Source organism: Triticum urartu, chromosome 5A, assembly GCF_056163025.1.
Source record: "Triticum urartu cultivar PI428250 chromosome 5A, HENAU_Tu73, whole genome shotgun sequence".
NCBI classification, from domain to species: domain Eukaryota; kingdom Viridiplantae; phylum Streptophyta; class Magnoliopsida; order Poales; family Poaceae; genus Triticum; species Triticum urartu.
In genome coordinates, this window is record NC_141877.1 from 658,177,547 (window position 1) to 658,194,719 (window position 17,173).

General features: G+C 47.5%; 2 pseudogenes across 1 annotated transcript; one reads left to right on the forward strand and one right to left on the reverse strand.

Annotated features, from left to right (window-relative positions):
- Positions 1 to 1,687: 1,687 nt before the first annotated feature.
- The window catches only part of LOC147973839 (uncharacterized), a 40,260-nt pseudogene continuing 24,774 nt past the window's right edge, over positions 1,688 to 17,173 (reverse strand).
- Positions 3,760 to 9,127, forward strand: LOC125527574 (uncharacterized; annotated as a pseudogene). The gene is made up of 2 exons (XR_015603025.1): positions 3,760 to 8,312; positions 8,419 to 9,127. The product of XR_015603025.1 is annotated as an uncharacterized LOC125527574 (transcript).

Sequence of the window (17,173 nt, forward strand, 5' to 3'; positions counted from 1 at the left end):
TGAATGTTGGAAGAAAGAATGCAGATAGAGAACCATATTTATGAGGACGGAGTTAATTAAAACCAGCCTTCATCCAACTGAGAGCAGTTTTCCTTTCAACTGCTCAACCATTTCTCTAGACACTCCTCTGCATGCTTCCACTTTGCAATGCTGAGACACCGATAATGAACTGGTATTCCTAGGTATTTAATCGGTAATTGGCCATGTGCGCAACCAAACAGGTCAGCATATTCTGCTGCTGCCTCAACGGCTTCTCCGAAGTAGAACAATTCGCTTTTATGGAAAATTTTGACATCCGACATTTTCTCAAACGCCAAAAGCAAGAGTTTTAGGTTTCGAGCCTTTTCTAGGTCATGTTCCATAAAAAGAATTGTGTCATCAGCATATTGCAAAATAGAGAGATCACCATCCACAAGGTGTGGCACTAATCCTGCAATCTAGTTGTCCCAGTGGGTGTGTTCAATCAGAATAGCCAGCATGTCAGCAACAATGTTAAATAACATTAAGGCCGGACATGGGGTCACCTTGCCGTAGTCCTTTTTTTGTCTGGAAGTAATGGTCTACATCATCATTGACTTTGATGGCCACACTACCACCAGTTCCAAAATCTTGGATCCACTGGCGCCATTTATGAGAGAAGCCTTTCATCCTTAGGGCCTGTTAGAGAAAAGACCACTTGACCTTGTCATAGGCTTTTTCAAAAGTCAATTTTAAATACCACTCTACTCATGTTTTGTCGATGCATCTCGCGGACGGTCTCATGCAGGATTACTACACCGTTTTGAGCTCCTCCTGACCTCTGATCTGCCCCTCATCCTGTTGGAGACTATTCTTCCTATGTCGATCATTGGCGACCAATTAGAAGTATCTTATATTACTATCTCCCATTAGGATGAAGTCAACTTTGGACCTTTGGTAGTACTTGATCACCTTCTCTCGGAAAAGACTTGCAACCTTCTCATTAGATTGATTTTTCAATTCAATCTCTTGTAGAGATAAGTGTGAGTCTCTCCAATTTTGTCAAGGTCATCAATGATTGTATAGAGGCACTGCTTTATTTATTTATTTATAACACGGTGGTTTCGCCCATCCAGAGAGGTGTTGTCTCATGGCCTTTAATTTATAATTTCATCTCTGAATCGATATGCGACCGATGGTGGGCCTCTACCAAACGTTCTTGATTATGTCTACAGAACCTTCCCAATGCAGCCATGCCAATTCAAATTTCAACAGGCGACGGGTATAATGGCTCAAAGAATAAGAATCAAGAGTGATTGGTGCATGATCCAATAATACCTCGATTCGTTCTAGGGCTCGCACGGTTAACATAGTAAATTTAGGCTCCCATTCGGTATCCATAAGTACCCTATCGAGCTTCTCGTACATCGGCAAAGAACGGTTATAATTAGCCCAAGTGAACTGGCGCCCGAACATACAAGCCTTCCGAAGATGCAAACTGTCAATCACAACATTGAATAGGAAAGGCTAATGTGTGTCGAAACGGTAATAATTTTTTTTCTTCCTAGTACTAAGAATATTAAAATCGCCTCCAATAAGCATTGGGTACAGGTTTGATATATATGACCTATAACTGCAAATCACCAAAGTTCAATCACGTGGCCTCTCCCGTTCAAAATAAAAATTTGAACATGCACAGTTCTTGATCAAGTTGATTGGAGCAGTATACTTTTATGATAAATGCCATTTTCATTAACTTAAAATGTCGCATCAAGTGATACAATTATAACGAACATACATCGTACGGCCTCTACATAACAAGGATGCATATAGCCAAAAAAAAGACGCGTAGACACACGTAGAATTACCTATATGACATGCCGTGTCAAAAGAAAAATCAATATGACAATAGTAATACGTGACTTCCATTATAGGTCACTGTATCATGACCTCACAGCTATGTTGCATTTTGCAAAGGGGGTTCATAAGGCACGTGCCCAGTGATAACAGCACCATCAGCTGCTGGCACATCGGAGGATGAGGGGGTGAGTAGCACCATCAAGGATAGCATAGACGATGCTAAGCCGGGAGGTCCATAAATCCAGTATTTAGGCGAGCCTTTGGAACTGGTACGTCCTCCTAGGTCACGGATGAAGCATGTCAGTGCAGGGATATGATCCATATATAGCAAGAAGAAGATGTGCATACCTGCAGGAGCAGGTGGAGGCGTAATAGTGCTTGGTGCAGCGGAGGATGACGATGAGCGATAGCTCAACAGATGTCGCTGCCCTGGCGACCTGAGTAGCACCAGCTGGGAGCGCAAATATGGCGCCATTGATTCTCACTAGCTAGCTATGCAAAGGGCACCTTTGTTAGCTGATAGATGACTGTCTCACTGATGACCGCCAGCCCCTTGAGTGAGTAGTACTTATACATGCAAGTTAATCTCACCGAGGCACCCAGCTTAGCTACCTAGCTACCTTCCCCCAGCGAACTACTACTAAGTGCGTTCAACGAGTCAAAATGGCGAATAAGTAATCAGTTTGAAGGTAGAAAAATGAGGGGAACGCGTCCATTCCTACCACGACGCGAAGACGAAGACTGTACTTCAGAGTCCATACCAGACATAGCGAAGAATAAAAGGGCACCCGCTTGCCCAGGGTACAGAGAAGGGTCCGACCACTTTGAATCTTTTGTATGCAGTTTCCCTACGTTTTTGCAAGGGGCTATTTCCCAGAGTCGAACCCGTGACCTCATGGTCAAAAGGCAGCAGCTTTACACATGTCAAAGAATAAAAGGATAAAAAGTTTCAGGTTTCCACTGCATACAAATTACTTTTGGGCCGATCACTTGTCATTGCAGCAATTAGGTGGCTTTGGGAGACGTGCCAATTAGGTGGCTTTGGAAGGACTTGCTGCCTGAACAAATACAGGGTTTTCAATTTGGATAATCAGGAATGCATGCAGGGCCAACTTCAAGCAGGAGATGTCTCTGTTGGTTCACAGAGCAAAGACAAAGTCTCATTTAGGCCTTCAATCATGGTTTCAAGCCTTTATACGATTATACAGTAGGGAGCCTTCGGCCTTGTACCAGTCTTTCTACCTTTTCTGCTCTGAGAAGTCTAAATGCATGCAGTAGGGAAACCTTCTTGTACATACTTTAGAAAATATAAATACATGCAGTCGGAAAACCTACTGTGCTTCCTCACAAAATCATAGCATCGCACACACATGCTGACATGCACCTCATCTCTTAAGCTCTCGAGGGACCAAAATACCAAATAAGCAAGTTCAAGTGTTCAATACAGCAGCAAGCCCCAAACACACAGCAAGCAGCAGCAAGCAAGCGAGCCAAGCAAGTAAGCAACACCAAGCGACAAATGGCAAAACAACAACCCTTCATAGCTCCACGTAGCACTAAGTAAGAGAAACACAAAAGTGTCCACATCATGGGTACATGACAAATTGATAACAATCAGTACATCACCAACAGGCATCAACAACACTCAACTTTTCTCACCACTTAGTACCACATAAAAATATTGACTAGGGAGGATGTAACTAACCCAAAACTTTAGCAGAAGATGGAGATGGCTCGCTGCTAGTTTGTGATACCTTTGAATTGGATGAATTTCCACCATCAAATTCTTCAATTAGTTCTGAAATAAACTGAAATAAATATGTAATAAGCACACAGAGTAACAAATGCAAATACAGTAAAAGGAAATTACAAAAACAACATGTTCCTTTTTGCAAGATTGCTAATATCTCCATATCCTCTTCAATATTGATATGAGTAAAATGTCTTGGCCGATCTTGGCCCATACATGCTAAATGCCAACTCTGATGCAACCATTGATACGGGGTTTGCCAACACATCACGGGCCAATCTTGCCAATATTGCAAATCTAGAAGCATTAACCTCCCACCATCCTAGAATATCAAATTTGATACTGTCCTATTTATTTTCTTCATGCAGGTCTTTCTCAATTTCATATTTGTTCGTGCTAGTTTCACCCACCAACTCTCAACTTTTTAGCGATTTTACACTGCATATATGTCCTCTTTTGCTTATATCTCCAGGCTGTTCTATGTTGGAAACACCGAGAAAAACTATGTTTCTTCCTTGTACGCCGGTATCCCCAACAAAACTATGCCACTTTCGGTGCTTGAAGGGCTTTGTAAAGCAGTTGTTATAATAGCACATATATACTTTCTCAGTCTGAACTCTGAAATCTCAAGTCAAGAAGAGCAAGTACGCCAGTATAGAACGATGAAACAAGCATTTAGCAATCGTCAGGATCCCGCATTTTTGTAGTTGACTATGCAAGACAACTTTCGTCTCGTTTTGGCAGTGTGTATGTGAACTTATTTCTTTCCAAACGATGGATGCTCATCCATGGAATGACCCTTGACTGCTTGATTTTATATGACGGGTCTGGGGTTCTTGACGATGACTAGTACTGACAATCATCCAGTGTAATCCAATAGCAACCTGACAACGGACAACTTGCTAAGAACTCCATATTGTAGGTACAAGTGGAGCGCCAACAACCGCTTCCAGTTGATCCAAGGGTCGCCAGCAGGCAGATATGTAATCCAAACACACCTACCATTGTGCTGGAAGCGTGTGCGTTAGCCATTTATTATTAATATTATTAATTGCCAGGGCTAGTACATTCCAACTTGCAGATATCATCTAGTTTGGCTGAACAGGACAACCAACCAAAGCATTTGTTCTATCCAGGATCCTCCCAAAGGAAGCTAAGCTCACAACCAAACTCATTTTGACTCCTGGTACCTTTGAAACCTTGCTCCCTCCAGCGAGGAAGCTTCTCACCTCATTAATCAACTAGTGCATTTGTCTTGATCTCGCTGAGCTGGGCCTGCAGTGCGAGTAGTCAGTCAGTCAATTATATGCTTACCCTTACCAACGTCGGCATCTAAGCTGGGTGTTGTTTAGGAGTCCACATAGCTGCAATTTTTTTATTGTATATATACTGGCTTGTCATGCGTCACTTGGTTGTGTCCCTGCCAACGTCATCAGTGTCATCTGCTCTGGTATTGTGTACCTGCGCCTCCGCCAGCACGATCGCATTGCCGCCCGTAGACTGCGTGCAAACCACACTTAGAAGTCCTCAGCTTCCACTCCACAGATAGCCTCCACATATTCCTTCCTCGCCACTTTCCAAGCAAAGATGCCAACCTTCTATTTAAAGTGGGTGAGCTACCACTACACACCACACCTAGAAATCCTCTTGCAAAGCGAGAGCTTCCATCAATCTCGATAGCTGAGTAATGACAACTTTGTTGTTTCCAGGCCTTTTTCGGTTTCTCTGCCTCTTCCTGGGTTTCTCTTGCAGCCTACCATCATTAGGAATCTGCGATGAAACGCCGAGCGATAGACAAGCCCTCCTTTGCTTCAAATCCCAGCTCTCGGATCCGGCTGGATTTCTAGCTTCATGGACCAACACGTCCACGGAGTTCTGCGACTGGCACGGAATCACCTGCGGCGTGACGTCCCCCCGGCATGTCATTGGCTTAACCTTGAATCCCAAGGCATCTCAGGCACCATAGCACCTTGCATTGCCAAGCTCACTTGGCTGACAAGGCTCCAGCTGTCGAACAATAGCTTCCATGGCGCTGTGCCGTCCGAGCTTGGCCTCCTTAGCCGACTCACCAACCTCAACCTCAGCATGAACACTTTGGAAGGTAACATCCCACCTGAAATCTCTGCATGTTCCCAGCTCCAAATTCTGGGTTTGTGGAACAATTCCCTCCGTGGAGAGATCCCACATAGCCTTAGCCAGTGCAAGCGCCTTCAAGAGATTAACCTTGGCAACAACAAGCTCCAGGGGAGCATCCCTCCTGCTTTCGGAGACCTTCCTGCGCTGCGCATGCTAGTTCTTGCCAAAAACATGCTTACCGGCACCATACCTCCGTCTTTGGGCAGCAGTCGCCATCTCACATATGTCGATCTTGGGACGAATGCCCTCGGAGGGGTCATCCCACAGTCCTTGGCAAATAGTTCATCTCTTCAAGTACTTAGGCTCATGAGCAATGGTCTTACTGGGGAACTCCCAAAGGCTCTGCTCAACACTTTGTCACTTGGTGCCATTTGCCTTGAAAAGAACAATTTTGTTGGTTCGATACCTTCTGTTACTGTCGCATCGTCCCCTATTAAGAAACTCTCTTTAAGGTTTAACAATCTTTCAGGAGGAATACCTTCCTCACTAGGGAACCTTTCTTCCCTAGTTCATCTTTATCTTACAAACAATCATTTAGTTGGGAGCATCCCAGAGAGCTTAGGTTATATTCCAACACTAGAGATATTGACCTTGACTACGAACAACTTATCTGGGCAGGTTCCACCGTCCATCTTCAATATGTCATCCCTGAAAAGTCTCACCATAGCAGAAAACTCACTTGTCGGCAGATTACCCTTTGACATTGGCTACACCCTCCCCAATATACAGGACCTAATACTCTCATATAACAGTTTTGATGGACCAATCCCATCCTCTCTTCTCAAAGCATACCACCTACAAAGGCTTGACCTGAACACTAATAGATTTACTGGACTCATACCATTCTTCGGCTCATTGCCAAATTTAGTGCTACTCGATTTGGCAATCAACAAACTAGAAGCAGATGATTGGGGCTTTGTCTCTTCACTATCTAAGTGCTCCAGACTGAACATGTTGGCCCTGGATGGGAACAATCTCAATGGGAAATTGCCAAGTTCTATTGGGAATCTTTCAAATAGTCTTGACTACTTGTGGCTAAGTAGCAACAAAATTTCTGGACCTATACCATCGGAGATTGGCAACCTCAAGAGCCTCATTGGCTTGTATATGGGTGACAATCTTCTCACCGGTAATATACCATCAACAATTGGGAAATTGTACAAATTGGTTGATCTATCCTTTGCGCAAAACAGGCTTTCGGGTCAGATTCCAGATACTGTTGGCAATCTTGTCCAGCTGAGCACGCTGGAATTGGATCATAACAGCTTCAGTGGAAGAATACCTGCAAGTATAGGACAATGCACTCAACTCACCATACTCAACCTTGCTCACAACTCACTAGATGGGCGTATACCAAGTAAAATCTTGACAATCTCTACGCTTTCTAAAGAGCTGGACTTGTCAAACAACTACTTGTCTGGTAGAATGCCAGATGAAGTTGGAAGTCTCCTTCATCTGAAGAAAATCAACATGTCAAATAACAGGTTGACTGGCAACATACCATCAACTCTCGGCCAGTGTGTTGATCTGGAGTATCTTGAGATGCAAAACAACTTCTTTGCAGGAAGAATTCCACAAACATTTTCCAACTTAGTCAGCATAAAACACATGGATATTTCTGGGAACAATTTGTCTGGAAAAGTACCAGAGTTCCTCAAATCCTTGAAATCACTGCAAGGCCTGAATTTATCCTTTAACCATTTTGATGGAGCAGTTCCGACAGGTGGTGTTTTTGACAACATTGGTGCAGTTTCACTCCAAGGAAATGATCATCTGTGTACAATTGTCCCGATGAGAGGTATGTCTCTTTGTATGGCTCTGTCTGACAGCAAAAGAAAGCAGAAGCCACTGGTTCTAGTCCTAGTGATTCTATTGCCAATTGTTGTTGCCACTGCAATCCTTTTCTCTTGTATGGCAACAATTTATAGGAGGAAACGGATGCAAGCAAATCCCCATTTGCAACATGACAATGCGCACGTAAAGAAGCTAGAGAAGATATCATTTGAGAAGATATCATATGAAGACTTGGTAAGGGCAACTGATAGGTTTTCTTCTGAAAACTTAATTGGTTCTGGATCATTTGGAAGGGTTTATAAGGGAAGTCTGCAGTTTCAAGCAGATCAAGTTGCCATCAAGATTTTTGACCTTGACATTACTGGGGCAGATAGGAGCTTCATAGCAGAGTGTGAAGCCCTAAGAAATGTTCGCCATCGGAATCTTGTAAAAATCATTACCTCATGCTCTTCTGTGGATCATACTGGGGCAGATTTCAAGGCCCTAGTGTTCCCATACATGCCAAATGGGAACCTAGAAATGTGGCTACATCTAAAAGATCCTGAAGATGGTGAAAAGAAAATTCTGAGTTTAAGCCAAAGGACTAACATAGCCTTGGATGTGGCAGTTGCTTTGGATTACCTTCACAATCAGTGTGCACCTCCAGTTATACACTGCGACTTGAAGCCAAGCAATATACTTCTGGGTCTTGACATGGCTGCGTACGTCATCGACTTTGGCCTAGCAAGATTCTTGTTCAGCACAGCAAATGCACATCAAGATAGTTCAGCAAGTTTGAGCCGCTTAAAAGGATCCATAGGATACATCCCACCAGGTGAGATAAGCTTATTTGCAAGATAGTGGTTCTGTTTGTTCCTTATGGAGTTGTACAAACAGTGGTGATTCTCTAATTTTATTATGTGTTTTACATGTAAATGCAGAGTATGGAATGAGCGAAGAGATATCAACCAAGGGTGATGTCTATAGCTTCGGAGTGCTTCTGTTACAACTGATAGCAGGGTGTAGTCCAACTGATGAAAAATTCAACGATGGTATAAGCCTTCATGAATTTGTTGATAGAGCATTTACAAAGAATATTCGTGAGGTTGTTGACCCGACAATGCTACAAGATAGCAGCAATGCAACTGACATGATGAAGAATTGCGTCATCCCACTTTTAAGAATAGGCCTCTCTTGCTCCATGACATCACCCAAAGAGCGGCCAGGTATGGGACAAGTTTCTACTGAGATACTTAGAATAAAGCATGTGGCCTCAGACACATGCGTGTCTGATGAAGCAAAGAATTAGCAGGATAGTAGCAAGCAAAAGAAGTTCATGTAAAGAAGAATAGTAATGTACTGTCTTATTTTATTTTCCTTTTTGAATCCAGTTTGAGTCATTTCAGAGCTAGCTAATAAATCCATGTTGAATTAGGGAATGTGTCCTAGTTGTTCTGCTAATGTATCTTTTAATCTATACAAAGTAGGGAATGTTTCCTACTGATTTAGAGCAAAGATATCTACTTATACATGGGGTGGAGAGGAGTGAAGAGCATAAATGGCACATGAATATCGTATAAGGACAAGCAATTTTCACTCAGGTAACTCCATAATAAGTTAAAAAATAAATCAGTGTTCCAAACCTGACTGCACAATGATTTTCTGAAAAAAGCACTTGACTTCAGCAGACAGATCTCCCCTTCCCATCTTGTGCAAATCCTTGGAAACTTTTGATTCTCCCGGTATAGACATACCCCCTGATGTGTGGATTGTAGTCCTCGGCGTCAGCTTTTCCAGGAACATCTGATCGAGAATCTGTTGCCAAATCCATCTTCATTGCTTTTCAGGCGAGGTGTGTGAGGATATTGTACGTCAGTGATTTCTGGACGTCGTCAGGTTCAGACTTCAGACCACTCCATGGCCTCAACGAGGTCGCACGCTTCGGTGGCTCCGCCATTCCTGAGCAGCCCCCCGAGGAGGTAGTTCCAGGAGTTGCCATAGGGGTCGCAGCTCCCCCTTCTTCATTTCGTCAAACACCTGGCGGGCACCCTGGAAGTCGCCGGCCTTGCACTTTGCCGCCGATATGGCGTTTTAATAGCTGGTCCTCCTCAATCACCCACACGGCCGCGTCGAAGTCGCCGATCGAGGCCGAGCAGCGAGAGGCACGGGCCGCTGGCACCGTCGAAAGTCCTCAGAGTCGCCCTCACCGTGCCATCCACGCTCGACCTCGCCGTGGCCAAAAGGAACGCGAACGCCTGCTCGGTAAGGAGAGCCGCCGCGCGGACGCTTGCTCGAGGGCGTGGGCCATGGCGGGGTGGTCGGCTAGCCTGCCGGTCTTCTGGACAAGCAGGTTGTTGTCGCGGGCGCTCAGTGATAACTTTATTCCATCTTCATGAAGCCGTTACCGTCTCATCATCCAAAACATGAGAAAATCCTAAATAGACTAAAAAAACATCTAAAACGAAGCAGGAGCCCGTCCGTCGACAATGGCCGAGATCCACCACACCTCCAAAGCCCTAAGGCCATTGAAGACAAGGCAAATCGATGGCGCGGAGCTCTAGACTCGTGGGATCGATATTCTTACTTTGACATGACTACAACTGTATCAAGTTCACCTGTAGGGCATCACTCACCTGACATGGCTTCTTGGTCCAAGACCCCATAATGACTTTGCTCGGTTGGCTCATCATATTGTGCACTAGTGCGGGCTCCGAATCTGGTGTGGACCACTCCTTTATGAAAAGTGTTGCTCCCTCAAAGGTCAAGATCTTTGCTTTGTAGCTTATGTGTGATCGCCTCCCCCTCGTGGACATAGGTGACGAAGCGACATGATCCTGACGATGGGCTATGCCCTCAGTGTGGTGTCCGAGAGTCCTCTCCTTGAAACAGGCTTTCGCCCCGCTTTATATATAAATAACCAACCCCACAAAGTACACGACCAAACGATACAAGATGGTGAGGTAACCCTCTTACACAGCCGATCCCAGGATAATCGTGAAACGCAGACCGCTGGAGACTACAAGACCGAAACATAACACAGGAAGACCTGAGAACACCGCCATACAACACCCTGGAACACCTAAGCTCCATGACAACGTCCTCGGAAGGGGGAACGACGCCAGGTATCGCCGCTGTCAAGTCCAACGGACAAGGGTTTTCATCAAAAACTCAGGCACGGAGAGGAGCACCATGACGGCGTCTTCAAAAAAAAAAACGACGCCCACGAGCGTCGCAGTCGTCAGCGACAAAGCGCAGAGCTTTCGCTCGGTAGCTCCCTCATGCCATCATGAGGTCTTCAAGAAAGGCATGGCGAGTTCAGATCCCCTGCTCCAAATCCGGATGCCGCCACTGCCGAAGACAAATGGCCCACCCGAGCCTTTCCCCGCTACACCTCTTGTCGTCCACGCGACCAAGAGGCATAGCTACCACCACCGCCGTGATCCCCGCCAGAGGGCCAACCAAGCGGACCACCTTCCAGGGCCTCCGTCCCGACTTGCAAGCTGAGAGACACCGCCCATGATCCGCTTCCCAGTGCACAAACCGCGGCAAGAGAAGACGGACATCAGCCACCAAGGGTCAGCGCCACCATCTTCGGGGCGCCCACACTTGCAATCCCACCAATCCCGGTGGACCGAGGGACATGACTCAGTGGCTCCCAATGGCCATTGTTGAGTAACCAGCTTATACGACGCAAAGTCTGTGGTTTGAGGCACCGATCCAACCGCTGGCACACGGATGCCCCGACCACCACTACCATGGACCTCTACTGACGCTATAACGTGAGGACGCCTCTCCAACCGGACCGGAAGGACCCACCTTGGCTTAGCCAGAGGTGTCCCAACCACGTGTAGGGAGCAATGAACTCTGGGCAGGAGGACTAGGTCAGACTCCTGCACGGACGTTCGTCCACGTCACCGGCCTACTGCCAGAACACACACCCAGTGAAGGCGTTCGTCGGCCCAAACCATGGGGGCTGCAGATGGCGGCCGGCAACTCCGGCCACCTAGCAGCCATTCCGGCAAACCCGCTCCACCTCGGCTCCGCGCCATGGCCACCACTGGCTGACCACCGCCCCGTCTCCACGCTCGCAGGGAGAACCCACGGCGAAACCACCGACCACTGACCCCGAGCCCTAGTCCACCGATGCAACCGCAAGCCGCGCTGCCGGAGCTAGTCAGGCTAAGGCCAGCCCATGCTCGTCACCCATGGCATCCCCCAACGGAAGCTCGGGTCCGCCGGGGCGATTGCGCCGCTCCCGCACCAACTCCAGAGGAGCGACCCCGCAAAGCATGCCTGCTCCCACGCCAACCAGCATCCTCGCCGCCACGGTCCACGCCGCCCACGTGCAGCCGGACGGAGGCGCCCCTGATCCAGATCTAAATCGAGAGGCCCGCCACCGCCGCCTCGCGTAGGCATGCACCACCTGCCCCCCGCTCCATTCGAGCACCTGCACATCCACCGCAACAAGGATGCACGCCGTCGCCGCTGGTGAACCCATGCGCCTCGCCGCCGCGAACCCACGTCGAGCGCGGCGCCCCCGCTGACCACGCGTCCGCACCACGCACCCCATATGAGGAGGGAGAGCCCTGCCGCCGCCAACGCGGACCAAGCTTTTCCCGGCCGCGGCCTCCGGCGGCGAGGGGAAGGGGAGGCGGGAGGTGGACTAGGGCCGGCGGCGCCTAGGCTTCGCCCAGCCGCTCGCGGGAGCGGTAGGGACGAAGCGGGTTCTTTTGTCGTCCCGACTCTTCCGTCTAGCCTCTGGTCCTAGAGTCCAGGACCCACATTTTCTTCTTATGTCATGTTACCCGCCTCCTATGAAGCTTTGTTCATGAGGCTTTGAGGTCCAAGTGGTATGCTCCAGATTGTGGATAATTCCTGAAAGTCCAGGCCACACGTATCGGTAGGAGGGACGTCTCTTCTGGTTAATGTATGCGGTGATGGCATGACCCCTGGTGATTGAACGGGTCTTTTTGCAGCGTGCCACGGACTCCGTGTTTAAATTTATGTCCTTCTTTCAGCATTGACACTCGCTTTTTAGGCAGCGGGATAGGGATCGGCTAGGCAGCATGATCGATTCTTTGTGTGTGGTAGGACGTCATCTTTTGAGCATGTTTGTGATGTTGCCCGACAGACTTTTTCTTTTTTCTTTTTGCCAGTTGAACTTGATGTTTGGACATGATGATTACTTTATATATAAGCGAGGCTGTTTTGAAATGTATATAATTTCCTCATTTGCCTTTAATGGATCAAAAACAGAGCGGCAAGGCGCACGTTCGCTTTCAGTAGAATCAAACTCAGGTGGATGAAAATGAACAACCACACATCCATCCGCAGCACACATGGTCGTTCCTCCAACCGAGAGGCTGATTTACGGAGAACATACATGAGTTTTCTTTTTGAGATAAAGAACATGTTACGTACAGGTTTGATACGAGCCTTTAACACACAACCAACACAGGATGCAAAACGGCAAAGTTCAATAGCCAGCTTACACCTCCCACTCAAAACAAAATTCTGAACTGCACACTTGTTCATCAATTTGATCGGAGCAGCATATAAAATCATCACTACGACATGTATGTATCCTGCGTCAGAGAATTCTCTCCAAACTGTAAGGCTCACTGTTTCTCTGCCTCGCGAGCCCTCCCTGCCGCGTTTGCCCTGTTTCTAGGCGGGTCACGGTTCCGATGCTGAGGCTGGCTTCTGGAACTGGCAAGAGTAACGGAGGATGCAACAGCAACTCCGGTTCCTGCTGCAGCGGCCGATGAGGAGGTAAGATAGCTCCACAGTCGCATTCCCTGCGACATGAGCAGCTCCAGCCGGGATGCCATTGATTCTCACTCCCGCTACCTAGCTAGGCAGTCAAAGGGCAGCTTGATAGTTGATCAGTGGCCTGCCAAGAGAGGAGGTTAATGTGTGTGTGATCACGGTCTCCAACCAAGCCGCTTATATATCCTCGCTCTCCCAGTGAAGTGAACTAGCAACATGTACGTTCATTGAGTCAAAACGACGAGTAAAGAAGAAATCAATGGGCAGGAAAACTGAGGAACGCGGCCGTTCAAATGAAACCACCAGGCGAAGACGAGGACTATCCTAGTTCAGACCACACCAGTCAAAGAATAGAAAGAAAATTGCATTTCAGATAACAAATGCGGCGCTGGGTTTTGTTTATTGGTGGGCGCCGGGGGTGGTGACCATGCAGGATTGGGACGGATATCAGACGTTTTCAGAGTGGCTACCTATACATACTGCTCAGTCCATAGGCTTTTTATTTTTTTTGAATTTTCACCGGGGGGAGAGAACTCCCTCACCTGAATATATTTCTCGAACCCAACATACAGTACAATAGTACAAATGCCGGGGCGACAGCAGAGAGAGAGGCGGGGCGCTCGAGCAATCGAGGCAAAGGGCCGCACGCCTGATCTCGCCGAGGGGGAAAGGGGCCACAAGTGAGGGCCCGTAGACGTGGGGGGGTGGCTGCGAGGAGGCCCATCACATCAAAACGCCAGACGGGCACCGTCGCACGGCCCAGGAGGCCAGAGTAGAAGCCCAAGAGTGCCCCCGCCTTGGCTGCATGCCCCATGACGTGGGAGCCGTCGACGTCGAGGACGCGGATGCAGTTCCCGCGCCAGCGTTGGGAAGCCTGTGCGTGGAAGAAGCGGGTGTTTTCATCCCCCTCCCGCACGCCACGACATTTCCCCCGCTGCTTCCAATACGTTGCCTGCTTGAGGATGGCAGCGTCCAACGCCAGACAGGCATCTAAGTGGAGAGCAGCTTCATCTGTAGAGAGACAACGATATTCCTCCAGAAAATCCATGAGATCAATAAGAAAGGAGCGGTCATTCCTAAAAGTTGGGACGTAGCGGTGTTGCTTTTTCCAAGCTTTGGCCGCCGACCTGAAAGCTTTCTTGCGCGTGGCCAGCGTCCTGATCGCTAGTACGGCCCGTACAGGCAGGGAGAGTGGAAGGTTGGAAGAGGGGGTTAGTTAACCAAGCAGTTTCAAAGAAGAAACGAGTGGAGGCTGGGATCTTAGTCGCGGCAGAGACGACCAGGGGGACGTGGTCGCTGGCCGTGCGGGGGCGAGAGCAGAGCGAGGAGTCCAGGAAAAGGGCGTCCCACCTAGAGTAAAAAAAGACCCTATCGAGGCGAGCGAGAGTGGGGGGGGGGGAGGGCTTATTGGTCTAAGTGAAGAGACGATCGGAGAGCGGCAGGTCAAGCCACCCAAGGCCATTGATCATGGCGTTAAAGGTCGCCGCCCGGGCGGCGTCGAAACGATCATTGTTCTTCTCACACGGTTGATGTAGTTGTACGTCTTCACGATCCGACCGATCAAGTACCGAACGCACGACACCTCCGAGTTCTGCACACGTTCAACTCAATGACGTCCCTCGAACTCCGATCCAGCCGAGTGTTGAGGGAGAGTTTCGTCAGCACGACGGCGTGGTGATGATGATGATGTTCTACCGACGCAGGGCTTCGCCTAAGCACCGCTACGATATGATCGAGGTGGATTATGATGGAGGGGGCACCACACACGGCTAAGAGATCCAAGGGATCAATTGTTGTGTCTATGGGGTGCCCCTAGCCACGTATATAAAGGAGTGGAGGAGGGGAGGGGCCGGCCCTCTCTACGGCGCGCCCTAGGGGAGTCCTACTCCCACCGGGAGTAGGATTTCCCCTTTCCTAGTAGAGCTAGGAGCCCTTCCAAGTAGTAGGAGTAGGAGAGAAGGAAAGGGAAGGGAAAAGGAGAAGGAAGGAAGGGGGCGCCCCCCCTCCCTAGTCCAATTCGGACCAGCCCATGGGGAGGGGTGCGGCCACCCTTTGAGGCCTTCCTCTCCTTCCCCGTATGGCCCATTAAGGCCCAATACGAATTCCCGTAACTCCCCGGTACTCCCGAAAATACCCGAATCACTCGGAACCTTTCCGATGTCCGAATATAGTCGTCCAATATATCGATCTTTACGTCTCGACCATTTTGAGACTCCTCGTCATGTCCCCGATCTCATCCGGGACTCCGAACTCCTTCAGTACATCAAAACACATAAACCCATAATATAACCGTCATCGAACTTTAAGCATGCGGACCCTACGGGTTCGAGAACTATGTAGACATGACCGAGACACGTTTTTGAACAATAACCAATAGTGAAACCTGGATGCTCATATTGGCTCCTACATATTCTACGAAGATCTTTATCGGTCAAACCGCATAACGACATACGTTGTTCCCTTTGTCATCGGTATGTTACTTGCCCGAGATTCGATCGTCGGCATCTCAATACCTAGTTCAATCTCGTTACCGGAAAGTCTCTTTACTCATTCCGTAATACATCATCCCGCAACTAACTCATTAGTTGCAATGCTTCCAAGGCTTATAGTGATGTGCATTACCGAGTGGGCCCAGAGATACCTCTCCGACAATCGGAGTGACAAATCCTAATCTTGAAATACGCCAACCCAACAAGTACCTTCGGAGACACCTGTAGAGCACCTTTATAATCACCCAGTTACATTGTGACATTTTGTGGCACACAAAGTGTTCCTCCGGTAAACGGGAGTTGCATAATCTCATAGTCATAGGAACATGTATAAGTCATGAAGAAAGCAATAGCAACAAACTAAACGATCAAGTGCTAAGCTAACGGAATGGGTCAAGTCAATCACATCATTCTCTAATGATGTGACCCCGTTAATCAAATGACAACTCATGTCTATGGCTAGGAAACTTAACCATCTTTGATTCAACGAGCTAGTCAAGTAGAGGCATACTAGTGACATACTGTTTGTCTATGTATTCACACATGTATTATGTTTCCGGTTAATACAATTCTAGCATGAATAATAAACATTTATCATGATATAAGGAAATAAATAATAACTTTATTATTGCCTCTAGGGCATATTTCCTTCAGTCTCCCACTTGCACTAGAGTCAATAATCTAGTTCACATCGCCATGTGATTTGACATCAATAGTTCACATTACCATGTGATTAACACCCATAGTTCACATCGTCATGTGACCAACACCCAAAGGGTTTACTAGAGTCAATAATCTAATTCACATCGCTATATGATTAATACCCAAAGAGTACTAAGGTGTGATCATGTTTTGCTTGTGAGGGAAGTTTAGTCAACGGGTCTGCCACATTCAGATCTGTATGTATTTTGCAAATTTCTATGTCAACAATGCTCTGCACGGATCTACTCTAGCTAATTACTCCCACTTTCAATATGTGTCCAGATTGAGACTTTGAGTCATCTGGATCAGTGTCAAAACTTGCATCGGCATAACCCTTTGTGACGAACCTTTTGTCACCTCCATAATCGAGAAACATATCCTTATTCCACTAAGGATAATTTTGACCAATGTCCAATGATATACTCCTAGATCACTATTGTACTCCCTTGCCAAACTCAGGGCAGGGTATACAATAGGTCTGGTACACAACATGGCATACTTTATAGAACCTATGGCTGAGGCATAGGGAATGACTTTCATTCTCTCTCTATCTTCTGCCGTGGTCGGGTTTTGAGTCTTACTCAACTTCACACCTTGTAACACAGGCAAGAACTCCTTCTTTGACTATTCCATTTTGAACTACTTCAAAATCTTGTCAAGGTATGTACTCATTGAAAAACTTATCAAGCGTCTTGATCTATCTCTATAGATCTTGATGCTCAATATGTAAGTAGCT